We start from the raw sequence: 14,862 nt of genomic DNA, 5'->3' as shown, positions 1-14,862 counted from the left end.
AAGCGATCGATTGTGGAGGATTGTGAAGGATAGCATTCGACCCGAAGTAATGCCAAATTAAAGCCGTGGCGACGAGTATTATGACACTCTCAGAGATAGAAAGCGCTCGCACGGCAGCGGATAACATTGAAGCTCATTATGATGCATTCCATTGTGTTGGTAAAGACTTCGACTTGCAAATAAAGCCAATTAAAAGACTTTGTGGCGAGATCCAAGACATGGACAGAGGTACAAAGCGTTCTTGTGGCTGCGGATCATATCGAAGCCCTTTCTTTGTCATTATAATTCCTGTGATTGTTATGGGAAACAGGTCGACTTGTAATAAATCCAATTTAAATACACTGCTGCGAGAATCATGAAACTGTTAGAGAAACAGAGTACTCGAGTGGCTGCGGATCACATTGAAGCTCATTCGTCGTCATTGTTAACCGTTCGATTGTAGTGGGAAACAGTTTGACCTCAAATGAAGCCAAATTAAAGACATTGCGGCGAGAATGAAGACATGCACAGAGATAAAAAGCGCTCTTTTGGCTGCGGATCACGAAGCTCATTCTTTGTCAATGTAATACGTTTGATTGTTATGGGAAACATTTCGACCTGAAATAAAGAAAATTAAAGAAGTTACAAAGAGAATTATGAAACTATCAGAGATATAAAGCAAGTCCAACTGCTTCTCTGAAAAGGGCAGCTAGTCCAACTGCTTCTCGGAAAAGGGCAGCTAGCCTAAATGCTTCTTAGAAAAGGGAAGCTAGTCCAACTGCTTCTCGGAAAAGGGCAGCTATCCTAACTGCTTCTCGGAAAAGGGCAGCTAGCCTAAATGCTTTTTAGAAAAGGGCAGCTAGCCTAAATGCTTCTCAGAAAAGGGAAGCTAGTCCAACTGCTTCTCGGAAAAGGGCAGCTAGCCCAACTGCTTCTCGGAAAAGGGCAGCTAGTCCAACTGCTTCTCGGAAAAGGGCAGCTAGTCCAACTGCTTCTCAGAAAAGGGCAGCTAGTCTAACTGCTTTTTAGAAAAGGGCAGCTAGCCTAACTGCTTCTGGGAAAAGGGCAGCTAGTCCAACTGCTTCTCGGAAAAGGGCAGCTAGTCCAACTGCTTCTCGGAAAAGGGCAGCTAGTCCAACTGCTTTTTAGAAAAGGGCAGAAAAGGTCAGCTAGTCTAACTGCTTCTTAGAAAAGGTCAACTAGCCTAACTGCTTTTTAGAAAAGGGCAGCTAGCCTAACTGCTTCTCGGAAAAGGGCAGCTAGTCCAACTGCTTCTGGGAAAAGGGCAGCTAGTCCAACTGCTTCTCTGAAAAGGGCAGCTAGTCCAACTGCTTCTCGGAAAAGGGCAGCTAGTCTAACTGCTTCTTAGAAAAGGTCAGCTAGTCTAAATGCTTCTCAGAAAAGGGAAGCTAGTCCAACTGCTTCTCGGAAAAGGGCAGCTAGCCTAACTGCTTCTCGGAAAAGGGCAGCTAGCCCAACTGCTTCTCGGAAAAGGGCAGTTAGTCCAACTGCTTCTGGGAAAAGGGCAGCTAGTCCAACTGCTTCTTATAAAAGGGCAGCTAGCCTAAATGCTTCTCAAAGAAGGGAAGCTAGTCCAACTGCTTCTCGGAAAAGGGCAATTAGTCCAACTGCTTCTGGGAAAAGGGCAGCTAGTCTAAATGCTTTTTAGAAAAGGGCAGTTAGTCCAACTGCTTCTTGGAAAAGGGCAGCTAGTCCAACTGCTTTTTAGAAAAGGGCAGCTAGTCCAACTGCTTCTCGGAAAAGGGCAGCTAGCCTAACTGCTTCTTGGAAAAGGGCCTCTAGCCTAACTGCATCTTGGAAAAGGGCAGTTAGTCCAACTGCTCCTCGGAAAAGGGCAGCTAGTCTAACTGCTTTTTAGAAAAGGGCAGCTAGTCCAACTGCTTCTTGGAAAAGGGCAGCTAGTCCAACTGCTTCTTGGAAAAGGGCAGCTAGCCTAACTGCTTTTTAGAAAAGGGCAGCTAGCCTAACTGCTTCTCGGAAAAGGGCAGCTAGTCCAACTGCTTCTCGGAAAAGGGCAGCTAGTCCAACTGCTTCTCAGAAAAGGGCAGCTAGTCTAACTGCTTCTGGGAAAAGGGCAGCTTGTCCAACTGCTTCTCGGAAAAGGGCAGCTAGTCCAACTGCTTCTCGGAAAAGGGCAGCTAGTCCAACTGCTTTTTAGAAAAGGGCAGCTTGTCCAACTGCTTCTGGGAAAAGGGCAGCTTGTCCAACTGCTTCTGGGAAAAGGGCAGCTTGTCCAACTGCTTCTGGGAAAAGGGCAGCTAGTCCAACTGCTTCTGGGAAAAGGGCAGCTAGTCCAACTGCTTCTCGGAAAAGGGCAGCTAGTCCAACTGCTTCTCGGAAAAGGGCAGCTAGTCCAACTGCTTTTTAGAAAAGGGCAGCTAGTCCAACTGCTTCTCGGAAAAGGGCAGCTAGCCTAACTGCTTCTTGGAAAAGGGCCTCTAGCCTAATTGCTTTTTAGAAAAGGGCAGCTAGTCCAACTGCTTCTTGGAAAAGGGCAGCTAGTCCAACTGCTTCTTGGAAAAGGGCAGCTAGTCTAACTGCTTTTTAGAAAAGGTCAGCTAGTCTAACTGCTTCTGAGAAAAGGTCAACTAGCCTAACTGCTTCTCAGAAAAGGGCAGCTAGCCTAAATGCTTCTCAGAAAAGGGCAGCTAGTCCAACTGCTTCTCGGAAAAGGGCAGCTAGCCTAACTGCTTCTCAGAAAAGGGCAGCTAGCCTAAATGCTTCTCAGAAAAGGGAAGCTAGTCCAACTGCTTCTCGGAAAAGGGCAGCTAGTCTAACTGCTTTTTAGAAAAGGGCAGCGAGCCTAACTGCTTCTCGGAAAAGGGCAGCTAGTCCAACTGCTTTTTAGTAAAGGGCAGCTAGCCTAAATGCTTCTCGGAAAAGGGCAGCTAGTCCAACGGCTTTTTAGAAAAGGGCAGCTAGTCTAACTGCTTCTCGGAAAAGGGCAGTTAGTCCAACTGCTTTTTAGAAAAGGGCAGCGAGCCTAACTGCTTCTCGGAAAAGGGCAGCTAGCCCAACTGCTTCTCGGAAAAGGGCAGTTAGTCCAACTGCTTCTCGGAAAAGGGCAGTTAGTCCAACTGCTTCTCGGAAAAGGGCAGCTAGTCCAACTGCTTTTTAGTAAAGGGCAGCTAGCCTGAGTGCTTCTCGGAAAAGGGCAGCTAGTCCAACGGCTTTTTAGAAAAGGGCAGCTAGTCTAACTGCTTCTCGGAAAAGGGCAGTTAGTCCAACTGCTTTTTAGAAAAGGGCAGCGAGCCTAACTGCTTCTCGGAAAAGGGCAGCTAGCCTAACTGCTTCTCGGAAAAGGGCAGTTAGTCCAACTGCTTCTCGGAAAAGGGCAGCTAGCCCAACTGCTTCTCGGAAAAGGGCAGCTAGTCCAACTGCTTCTCGGAAAAGGGCAGCTAGTCCAACTGCTTCTCGGAAAAGGGCAGCTAGTCCAACTGCTACTCGGAAAAGGGCAGCTAGTCCAACTGCTTTTTAGAAAAGGGCAGCTAGTCCAACTGCTTCTCGGAAAAGGGCAGCTAGCCTAACTGCTTCTTGGAAAAGGGCCTCTAGCCTAATTGCTTTTTAGAAAAGGGCAGCTAGTCCAACTGCTTCTTGGAAAAGGGCAGCTAGTCCAACTGCTTCTTGGAAAAGGGCAGCTAGTCTAACTGCTTTTTAGAAAAGGTCAGCTAGTCTAACTGCTTCTCAGAAAAGGTCAACTAGCCTAACTGCTTCTCAGAAAAGGGCAGCTAGCCTAAATGCTTCTCAGAAAAGGGCAGCTAGTCCAACTGCTTCTCGGAAAAGGGCAGCTAGCCTAACTGCTTCTCAGAAAAGGGCAGCTAGCCTAAATGCTTCTCAGAAAAGGGAAGCTAGTCCAACTGCTTCTCGGAAAAGGGCAGCTAGTCTAAATGCTTTTTAGAAAAGGGCAGCTAGTCCAACTGCTTCTGGGAAAAGGGCAGCTAGTCCAACTGCTTCTTGGAAAAGGGCAGCTAGTCCAACTGCTTCTTGGAAAAGGGCAGCTAGTCCAACTGCTTTTTAGAAAAGGGCAGCTAGCCTAAATGCTTCTTAGAAAAGGGAAGCTAGTCGAACTGCTTCTCGGAAAAGGGCAGCTAGCCCAACTGCTTCTCGGAAAAGGGCAGCTAGCCCAACTGCTTCTCGGAAAAGTGCAGTTAGTCCAACTGCTTCTCGGAAAAGGGCAGCTAGTCTAATTGCTTCTTAGAAAAGGTCAACTAACCTAAATGCTTCTCAGAAAAGGGCAGCTAGTCCAACTGCTTCTTGGAAAAGGGCAGCTAGTCTAACTGCTTCTTAGAAAAGGTCAACTAGCCTAACTGCTTTTTAGAAAAGGGCAGCTAGTCCAACTGCTTCTTGGAAAAGGGCAGCTAGTCCAACTGCTTCTTGGAAAAGGGCAGCTAGTCCAACTGCTTTTTAGAAAAGGGCAGCTAGTCCAACTGCTTCTCGGAAAGGGGCACCTAGCCCAACTGCTTCTCGGAAAAGGGCAGCTAGTCCAACTGCTTCTCGGAAAAGGGCAGCTAGTCCAACTGCTTTTTAGAAAAGTGCAGCTAGTCCAACTGCTTCTGGGAAAAGGGCAGCTAGTCCAACTGCTTTTTAGAAAAGGGACAGCTAGTCCAACTGCTTCTTGGAAAAGGGTAGCTAGTCCAACTGCTTCTCGGAAAAGGGCAGCTAGTCTAAATGCTTTTTAGAAAAGGGCAGCTAGTCCAACTGCTTCTTGGAAAAGGGCAGCTAGTCCAACTGCTTCTTGGAAAAGGGCAGCTAGTCCAACTGCTTTTTAGAAAAGGGCAGCTAGCCTAAATGCTTCTCGGAAAAGGGCAGCTAGTCCAACTGCTTCTCGGAAAAGGGCAGCTAGCCTAACTGCTTCTCGGAAAAGGGCAGCTAGTCCAACTGCTTCTCGGAAAAAGGCAGCTAGTCTACATGCTTTTTAGAAAAGGGCAGCTAGTCCAACTGCTTCTGGGAAAAGGGCAGCTAGTCCAACTGCTTCTGGGAAAAGGGCAGCTAGTCCAACTGCTTCTCGGAAAAGGGCAGCTAGTCCAACTGCTTTTTAGAAAAGGGCAGCTAGTCCAACTGCTTCTCGGAAAAGGGCAGCTAGCCTAACTGCTTCTTGGAAAAGGGCCTCTAGCCTAATTGCTTTTTAGAAAAGGGCAGCTAGTCCAACTGCTTCTTGGAAAAGGGCAGCTAGTCCAACTGCTTCTCGGAAAAGTGCAGTTAGTCCAACTGCTTCTCGGAAAAGGGCAGCTAGTCTAACTGCTTCTTAGAAAAGGTCAGCTAGTCTAACTGCTTCTTAGAAAAGGTCAACTAACCTAAATGCTTCTCAGAAAAGGGCAGCTAGTCCAACTGCTTCTCGGAAAAGGGCAGCTAGTCTAACTGCTTCTTAGAAAAGGTCAACTAGCCTAACTGCTTTTTAGAAAAGGGCAGCTAGTCCAACTGCTTCTTGGAAAAGGGCAGCTAGTCCAACTGCTTCTTGGAAAAGGGCAGCTAGTCCAACTGCTTTTTAGAAAAGGGCAGCTAGTCCAACTGCTTCTCGGAAAGGGGCACCTAGCCCAACTGCTTCTCGGAAAAGGGCAGCTAGTCCAACTGCTTCTCGGAAAAGGGCAGCTAGTCCAACTGCTTTTTAGAAAAGGGCAGCTAGTCCAACTGCTTCTTGGAAAAGGGCAGCTAGTCCAACTGCTTCTTGGAAAAGGGCAGCTAGTCCAACTGCTTTTTAGAAAAGGGCAGCTAGCCTAAATGCTTCTTAGAAAAGGGAAGCTAGTCCAACTGCTTCTCGGAAAAGGGCAGCTAGCCTAACTGCTTCTCGGAAAGCTAGCTAAAGGGCAGCTAGCCCAACTGCTTCTCGGAAAAGGGCAGCTAGCCCACCTGCTTCTCGGAAAAGTGCAGTTAGTCCAACTGCTTCTCGGAAAAGGGCAGCTAGTCTAACTGCTTCTTAGAAAAGGTCAGCTAGTCTAACTGCTTCTTAGAAAAGGTCAACTAACCTAAATGCTTCTCAGAAAAGGGCAGCTAGTCCAACTGCTTCTCGGAAAAGGGCAGCTAGTCCAACTGCTTCTCGGAAAAGGGCAGTTAGTCCAACTGCTTTTAGAAAAGGGCAGCTAGTCCAACTGCTTCTTGGAAAAGGGCAGCTAGTCCAACTGCTTTTAGAAAAGGGCAGCTAGCTAACTGCTTTTTGAAAAGGGCAGCTAGTCCAAACTGCTTCTCGGAAAAGGGCAGCTAGCCCAACTGCTTCTCGGAAAAGGGCAGCTAGTCCAACTGCTTCTCGGAAAAGGGCAGCTAGTCCAACTGCTTTTGGAAAAGGGCAGCTAGTCAACTGCTTTTGGAAAAGGGCAGCTAGTCCAACTGCTTCTTGGAAAAGGGCAGCTAGTCCAACTGCTTTTTAGAAAAGGGCAGCTAGCCTAAATGCTTCTTAGAAAAGGGAAGCTAGTCCAACTGCTTCTCGGAAAAGGGCAGCTAGCCTAACTGCTTCTCGGAAAAGGGCAGCTAGCCCAACTGCTTCTCGGAAAAGGGCAGCTAGCCCACCTGCTTCTCGGAAAAGTGCAGTTAGTCCAACTGCTTCTCGGAAAAGGGCAGCTAGTCTAACTGCTTCTTAGAAAAGGTCAGCTAGTCTAACTGCTTCTTAGAAAAGGTCAACTAACCTAAATGCTTCTCAGAAAAGGGCAGCTAGTCCAACTGCTTCTCGGAAAAGGGCAGCTAGTCCAACTGCTTCTCGGAAAAGGGCAGTTAGTCCAACTGCTTTTTAGAAAAGGGCAGCTAGTCCAACTGCTTCTTGGAAAAGGGCAGCTAGTCCAACTGCTTTTTAGAAAAGGGCAGCTAGCCTAACTGCTTCTCGGAAAAGGGCAGCTAGTCCAACTGCTTCTCGGAAAAGGGCAGCTAGCCTAACTGCTTCTCGGAAAAGGGCAGCTAGTCCAACTGCTTCTCGGAAAAGGGCAGCTAGCCTCACTGCTTCTCGGAAAAGGGCAGCTAGTCCAACTGCTTCTCGGAAAAGGGCAGCTAGTCCAACTGCTTCTCGGAAAAAGGCAGCTAGTCTACATGCTTTTTAGAAAAGGGCAGCTAGTCCAACTGCTTCTGGGAAAAGGGCAGCTAGTCCAACTGCTTCTGGGAAAAGGGCAGCTAGTCCAACTGCTTCTGGGAAAAGGGCAGCTAGTCCAACTGCTTCTCGGAAAAGGGCAGCTAGTCCAACTGCTTCTGGGAAAAGGGCAGCTAGTCCAACTGCTTTTTAGAAAAGGACAGCTAGTCCAACTGCTTCTCGGAAAAGGGCAGCTAGTCCAACTGCTTCTCGGAAAAGGCCAGCTAGTCTAACTGCTTCTTAGACAAGGGAAGCTAGCCTGACAGCTTCTTACCTGGGGGCAGCTAGTCTGCTTCTTAGAAAAGGGCAGCTTGCCTAACTGGTTCTCGGGAAAAGGGCAGCTAGTCTAACTGCTTCTCAGAAAAGGGCAGCTAGTCTAACTGCTTTTTACAAAAGGGCAGCTAGCCTAACTCCTTCTTACCAAAGGGCAGCTAGTCTGCTTCTTAGAAAAGGACAGCTATTCTAACTGCTTCTTAGAAAAGGGCAGCTAGTCTAACTGCTTCTTATCCTTGGGCAGCTAGTCTAACTGCTTCTTACCCATGGGCAGCTAGCCCAACTGCTTCTTATCTTTGGGCAGCTAGCCTAACTTATCATTTAACCATTTCCAAACCTCTCCTTGATCAAGCCCAGTGTTATTCGTAGTTCTTACAGAATACCTGGTTTGGTTAATTAGTGCCTTATTAAATTAAATCAAGTGTCCTGCTGATGTAATTTAATGCATGTACTGTACTGTTGTACACTGCCGGCAGTGATGCTTTGTTTCTTTCCTGTTTTTTTTTCAGTTTCTTAGCCTTTTTCCCTTTCAGCTTCTTCAACTTCCTCCTTTTCTTCCTTTGTCTCTCCATCAAAGAATCAGAGGTATCAGACTCTGTATCTGACTCGGAGCTGTTACGAGACTGACTCAGATTCTGAGCCTGTACAAGAATTTTTTGATGTTCAGTGTATTAACTTGTATAGCATCACTGAACAGATGAGCTGGTCAACGTATGCCATTTGTGTGGTTTCCAACCTCTATTTATCCCTTACAATTAATAAAACTGTATTTGTTACTCTGTCTTTATAATTACTATATGTAAAAGATGTCTGTTTTGATTGGTTGACCTGTATTGTGACTGAGTGACTCAAAAAGCACTCTGGGCTAAAACACTCCATATAACTTCATTGTGAACTAATGGGGCTGAACAGCTGTAGGCAAAATAGAAGATTATATGTAGGTAAGTTGGTTTTTGTGACATCACTGAAATGAACATTGACTTTATGCAGTGTGAACTGAATGTCACTTTTGAAAGTTTAACAGTGTTTGCACACTACATCAAACGGGGAAAATTCAGTTTTCCATGATATGGGCCCTTCAGAAGAACTCATTTTACATTGCTAAATGCATATAAATGGTGCAAACAGCAAATACAAAAATAAGGTCCTGAGCCAACCTATATGTTCATTTACTCTCAGCCAGTGGAGTCCTAAAGAAGTCTCGTTCCTTCGTCAAAGCTTCTACCTTCTTCTCCAGGTTTTGAACCATCAACTTGTACGGGCCCGTTTCTGATTTGGTTTTGGCTAGAGCAGTCACAGCTGGAGCCACTGCAGTTTGATCACCTACAATTAGAATAGCATGTATTCAGAAATTAACTAAGCCAAGTTTCCCCTCAACCAGTAAATGGTTCTCAAGCATTTCCTGCAAATATACACTAAAAGTAACTTTCAACCGTATTAAATTGTTTACATGGCACATATTTTACTGTAACAATGTTAATTTGAAGATATGGGTTTAAGTTAGGCTTCTATGCACAAAACACAAAAGTTCTTTCACTTATTCCCAACAGGTCAGCATACTGGCCATTGTTAAAACAACTGTTAACAATTAGGAAACGTTTCCCTATCAGTAACTTTAATTAGCTATAAATGCTGCACATAAAGACCTTGGGATTCATGTTAGCTAGCTAGCTTGCTAGAAACTCATGATCCCTGCTCGCTAGCTAACCCTAGCTACCAGCTAGCCAGCTGGATGAGTCTCTACCTAGCTGGGATTTCAATTTTTATTCACGGTTGAATCAACGTCACAGATCATGTTTGAAACAACATTGGATTATGTTTCGATTTTGAAAGATGAATCAACGTTGATATCGCAATGTTGTTTCAACATCTTACCTTTCAACCTTTTAAACACTCGCAACTAGCAAAATATACTCAATTTACTTCCATATAGTTTTTTGCGTAAATCTGAATCTCTATAACTACATGTACCTCAACCAAAAGCACAGCATTTGCTCAGATGTAGACTAACATTCACTTTTATTCTAAGACAGCACAACAGAATCCAGATAACAATAAAAAGAAAACCAACTGACCCAAATCCCCACTGAATACAGTACAGCACAGATGAACACAGCTGAACAATCAATAGTTTGCCACAGTTTTAATGTGCAGCATCATCATCTATTAAGCTAGTATGCATTGTATTATGCCTTGTAAAGTAACACAATTTTAAAGCTCACCTGTTTTCACCTGTATGCATACATGAATTTCAATGACAACACTAGAAATCATTTGGAAACAACTGCTTTAGTTGTCTTACATAAATATACAGTACAGACCTACAACACTAACTAAATGGAATAGTCAGCACATAAAGGTAAACGGTTAACATATACCAATAAACAGATGTTAAAGAAAAATACACACGAAACTGAAATGTGCAGTACACCACTGTGCTTTGTTTTATACACACACACACACACACTTTATCATTTACAGCTACCTTGTATTCGCTCATTTTCCATTTAATCAGGTTCACCAATATGAGAGCACTTTGTAGTTCTACAGTAACAGACTGTAGTCCACCCATTTCTCTGCATACCTTGTTAGCCCCCTTTTACCCTGTTCTTCAGTGGTCAGGACCCATCACAAGGTGGGTATTATTTGGGTGGTGGATCATTCTCAGCACTGTAGTGACACTGAAGTGGTGGTGGTGTGTTAGTGTGTGTTGTGCTGTTCTGAGTGGATCAGACACAGCAGTGCTGTTGGAGATTTTAAACACCTCAGTGTTACTGTTGGACTGAGAACCAAAAACATCCAGCCAACAGCGTCCTGCGGGCAACGGCCTGTGACCACTGATGAAGGACTAGAGGATGACCAACGCAAATTGTGCAGCAGCAGAGGAGCTATTGTCTCTGACTTTACATCTACAAGGTGGACTGACAAGGTAGGAGTGTCTAATAGAGTGGACAGTGTTTAAAAACTCCAGCAGCACTGGGTTAGGTGTCTGATTTACTCACACCAGAACAACACACACTATCACACCACCATCACGTCAGTGTTACTGCAGTGCTGAAAATGATCCACCACCCGAATAATACACGTTCTGGGGGTTCCTATAGGGTCTTGACCAATGAAGAGCAGGGAAAAAAGGGTAAACAAATTATGCAGAGAAAGAGATGGACTACAGTCTCTAATACAATCTCTAAAGTCACATAGTTTGAATGATGTGCAAATTCCAGATGGAGGGCAGGAGGTGTAAAGCGTAAAACAAGATGGAGGCAAGCCCATACTATGCTAGTTTAGACTATATTATGAGAGAAAATCACAACATATGTTGGGCATGATCCTTACGTTTTCAAGAGGAGTGTTTTTTTCCAACTGAACTGAGACTTCCCTGCTATTGAGGCTGCAGATATAAGCAACTTATTTGTTCACCTGTCTTTTGTTTAACTGTTAACCCTGATTTTAGCGTAAGTGGTGTTGCTTTTACCTTTTAAATCTATGACCCATGCACACCCACGTTTTTGGTTATTTCTTGCATTTTCCCCCCAATGAGCTTTGGTACCTGATAAAAGCTCCTTGTAGTTTCTCAGTTAGAACTAATTTAGCAACCATAAACCACAGGCGTTTTGAGAACCTGTGACAGTGCCTTCTATGGAAATCACCTCCTGCCCTCCAGTATGTGCCACAGCAACGCAGTAACGTAATGTAATTTGCAAACAGGCTTAAGTACGGTGTACATAAAGTGGTCAGTGAACGTATATATAGAGCATGTGTGGAAGAGAGAGAGGCAGACAGAGAATGAACATCTGGCCCCTACCCAGTAATGTTAAATGTACTTGGCTCTTAACAGATCTGGAGCTCTCGTCAATTTCTTTGTCACCTGCAGCGTGACTGTTACTGTGGCTTCTTCATGGCTGTATCTAAAACAAAGAAAAAGTAAGCAAGATGAGTAAAACCCTCACCAGACAGCAGGCATTATGAGAAATAAATCTGTAAAGAAACAAGAAAAAAGGGGCTGTGGATGCAATAACATAGGAGGAGTGTATCTATAAATAACAATGTGCTGGTTTTCACAATGACACTTAACACTTAATGACACTTAAGTCCTATTGCATTCATACAACAGTAATACGTAAAGAAACATACTAACATTACAACGAGTTACACTACAACATTACTATAAATAAAAGTATCTGGGACAAGCTGTAAGTCCTTAACAGTCGGGAACTAGAAGCAGCAGACGGATGGCTGTAGGAAGAGTTTAAAATACTAAATTTAATAACAAACAGATGCTGCCATGTTTATGTTGACTAACTCCATTTGTAAAAGCAGACAAGCCTCCCAAATTTAACAAAGACATTGTTTCCAAACCTGAGAAATACCTGTTTATGCAGACGGGGTTTGTTTCCTAGCCTCTGCTTGTAAGCCAGCAGCAAGGTGTAAAAAGTACATGATTTCTGTACTTGAGTAAAAGTAGAAATGCTCTTGGTAAAATATTACTTGACCAAAAGTAGATCACTGTTTGTGCTTGCTTTTAAATTACTTGGTATCAGATGTAAAGGAACTGTAAGTTATTAAAGAAATTCTGAGAAGTACTTTCCAATAAAGAGACCTGTGTGGCTACAAACATGAACAGTTAACTCTAATGCCTGCAGCCACACAGGCTTCCTTAACAGAATTTATTAATTAAAACAGAACTGCAATAATTCAGCACTTTTACTTACGATAGTTTGATGAAATACATTTAAAGTCAATCTGAAATCAAAATGGAACTTTACCCTTTCTTAGTTCATTTTACTTTATTAACCACCATGGTCTTATTAATTCATCACATAACACAATTGTTATTTTACCATATATACTCACTATATGCACTATGATTTCCAATTCACAACTTAAAAACAAGTACTTTTGTACTTTAACTCAATCACTTGTACTTTAAGAATTTCTACTTTTACTCAGGTTCAGAAGTTTTGTACTTTGCTCACTCCTGGTAAGAAGAGCTTCCATAGCTTGAAATATGGCGGGTTAATGGGGAGCGTAGAAGTAAAAGAGGAAAAAAAGACAATGAAAAAGGACTTAAAAAACTGTCACAAAACTGTTCTTTCCTAATCGTTATTACAGGCAATCATGAGAAAGGGAAAGACGTACCTGTGTTGACGTATGGTAAAGATATAAAATAGTCAAACACAGACAGACATACTTGTTTTGAGTGATTACAGAGTCAGAAAAATGAGTGAAATCAAACCAGTAACCCAGCAGAAAAAGAAACGAAAATAAAGGTTGCCTCCATGCCTGAAAAATGCTGTTGGTATACGAATTACGTGCAGGTGACCAACAAGAACAAGGAGATTTCAGAAACATCACTCTGACTAACCTCTGGTCAGTGACGCAGTGATTTCTTGTACTAGCATTAAATGGTTTTATTCCACTTACCATACACACATTAATATTATCATAAAGTGGATGCGCAAACTTCAGTTTATACAACAGATACTGAATTTCCTAAAGCTGAACACTGACTAACGTTCATCACTTTAGATACTCGAATTCAAGCAAGTAAAACCATTGCACAGAAAGTAACCAAGTTACAGCTCAGCTCAGTGAGGATAACTCTTATCCAGTTAGGATAACAAAGTTCTACCAATTCAAAACTCCTGAATAATTCAGTCAAATGTAAACATGTAAACGATGTAAACATGTGGCTGCAGAGTCATTCAGAGTGGTTTCATATAAAATGGTTCATTGTAAATAAATGTACTGTTTCTTTACAGTGGTGGTGATAGGAATCAGGGGTCACCATGACAACAACACACACATATATATATATATATATACATACATATATATATATATATACATACATACATACATATATACATATATATTTTATTTACTGTCTGAAACCACCAGTGAACTACATGTTTTTTGTGTAATGGTGATGGTGGAAAAAGTCTGGAAAAAGAGTTATTTATTTTTTTTATTTATCGCAAAACGACCATAAAACAAAGTTTCAGGCATCATACAGTATCTATATCTAACCATTTTAAATAATAGCTTTCTAAGAGTAGCTTTCAGAGGCACTGAATCCTTCAGACGTCTGGTTCCACTTTGAACATTTCCTCAATTGTAGGTTTCAGTACAGCAGGGCATTTCAAGCCAAACCCCTGTGAATGACTGTCAACACCGCAACCATTTAATTGTGCAGAATTTTTGAAAATCAGTGGAGTTCCCCTTTCAGTTTTAACTCCATCTCCAGTCACTCGGCGTCTCTCCCTCTAAAAGATTCCTGCTTCATCTCGTGTGAGATGACCCGGTCCGGGCTGTGAAGCCGTTACCTGCTAGCAAACTAACAGCCCCACACACCACAAACCCTGATTAGATTTTGCTGATCAAACACTTCAGCACCGTCCACTCCACTTCACTCGCTCAAATCTGAGTCATTTTTCTTGAAAATCCTCACAGTTTAGCGCAAGTTAGCCGGAACCGAACCCGTCTTCCAGCAGAGCTGTTCTCCGGAACCGAACCCGTCTTCCAGCAGAGCTGTTAGCCAGCCTGCTAACGCTAGCTAACCTTGAGCTAACTTAGACAGCAGCTCTCAGTTTGTTGGCGAGATTTAGAGCATGAATTCAACACCGTCGCTCCGATTTTAAAACAGTAATTGGAAAAATTACCTTTTAACTGCTTCATAAAGTCTCACACTGTGAGAGAAACAGTCAGAGGTGACTAGCCCAGCTAGCCCACCATGGCAGACCACCGGCTAACCAGCTAACTGAGCAAGGGGCGCTAACTTTCGATTTACTGTATAAAGAGTTCAACATTATCCGATTTTAGGATTAAATCTAAGTAAATGTCCGATTAAAACTGTTGGTTCATCAAATAAACCAAGTCTTACTCACCGAGCCGTGTCGAAGCCCTGCCAAGTTTCCAGAAGCCGCTCTGAACGCTGGTGAATCGCGCGCGTCGCCCCAGCGCAGGCGCACTAGGGCAGCCTCGAAACGGGTGTAGTCAGCCCGCTTCAGTAGAGGCGCTGATTGTCAGTTATCGCAGTGTTCATGCTGTTTCAATGGGCGGCAAGCAAGGGTTTTTCTCAAACTTAATTTGCCTGTTACTATTATTGTTGCTGTTGTTCGCTATTTTTAACATATAAATTTAGATTTTTGAAGTGATCTTATGATTAAAATATAAAAAAATGGCAATAAAATAAAAATTATCAAATAAACCAGGATGATTAAGACATTATGTTGATTTAAAGTTGAAATTTCAACGTTGATTTATTGGTATTTTGTTAACCATTTCACAACCATTTAATAACCATTTAATTCACAACCAACTGACATTATTTCAACCACACTGAAGGTCAGTCGTGCCAGCTGGGCAGTTACTAGCGTGCTAGCTGGATGAGTCTCCGGTTACTAGCGTGCTAGCTAACGTTACCGGTAAGTTGGCTAGCTAGAAGGTGATGGTAACTTCAAATGTTCACCAAGTAACTTACCTTTTTCACTGGTAGATTTGTTCTTTTTTCTTCTGGACAGTCCGCCTAGTTTGAGGCG

Source organism: Colossoma macropomum, unplaced genomic scaffold, assembly GCF_904425465.1.
Source record: "Colossoma macropomum unplaced genomic scaffold, Colossoma_macropomum, whole genome shotgun sequence".
Lineage (NCBI taxonomy): Eukaryota > Metazoa > Chordata > Actinopteri > Characiformes > Serrasalmidae > Colossoma > Colossoma macropomum.
Note: the sequence above shows the minus strand (reverse complement) of the source record.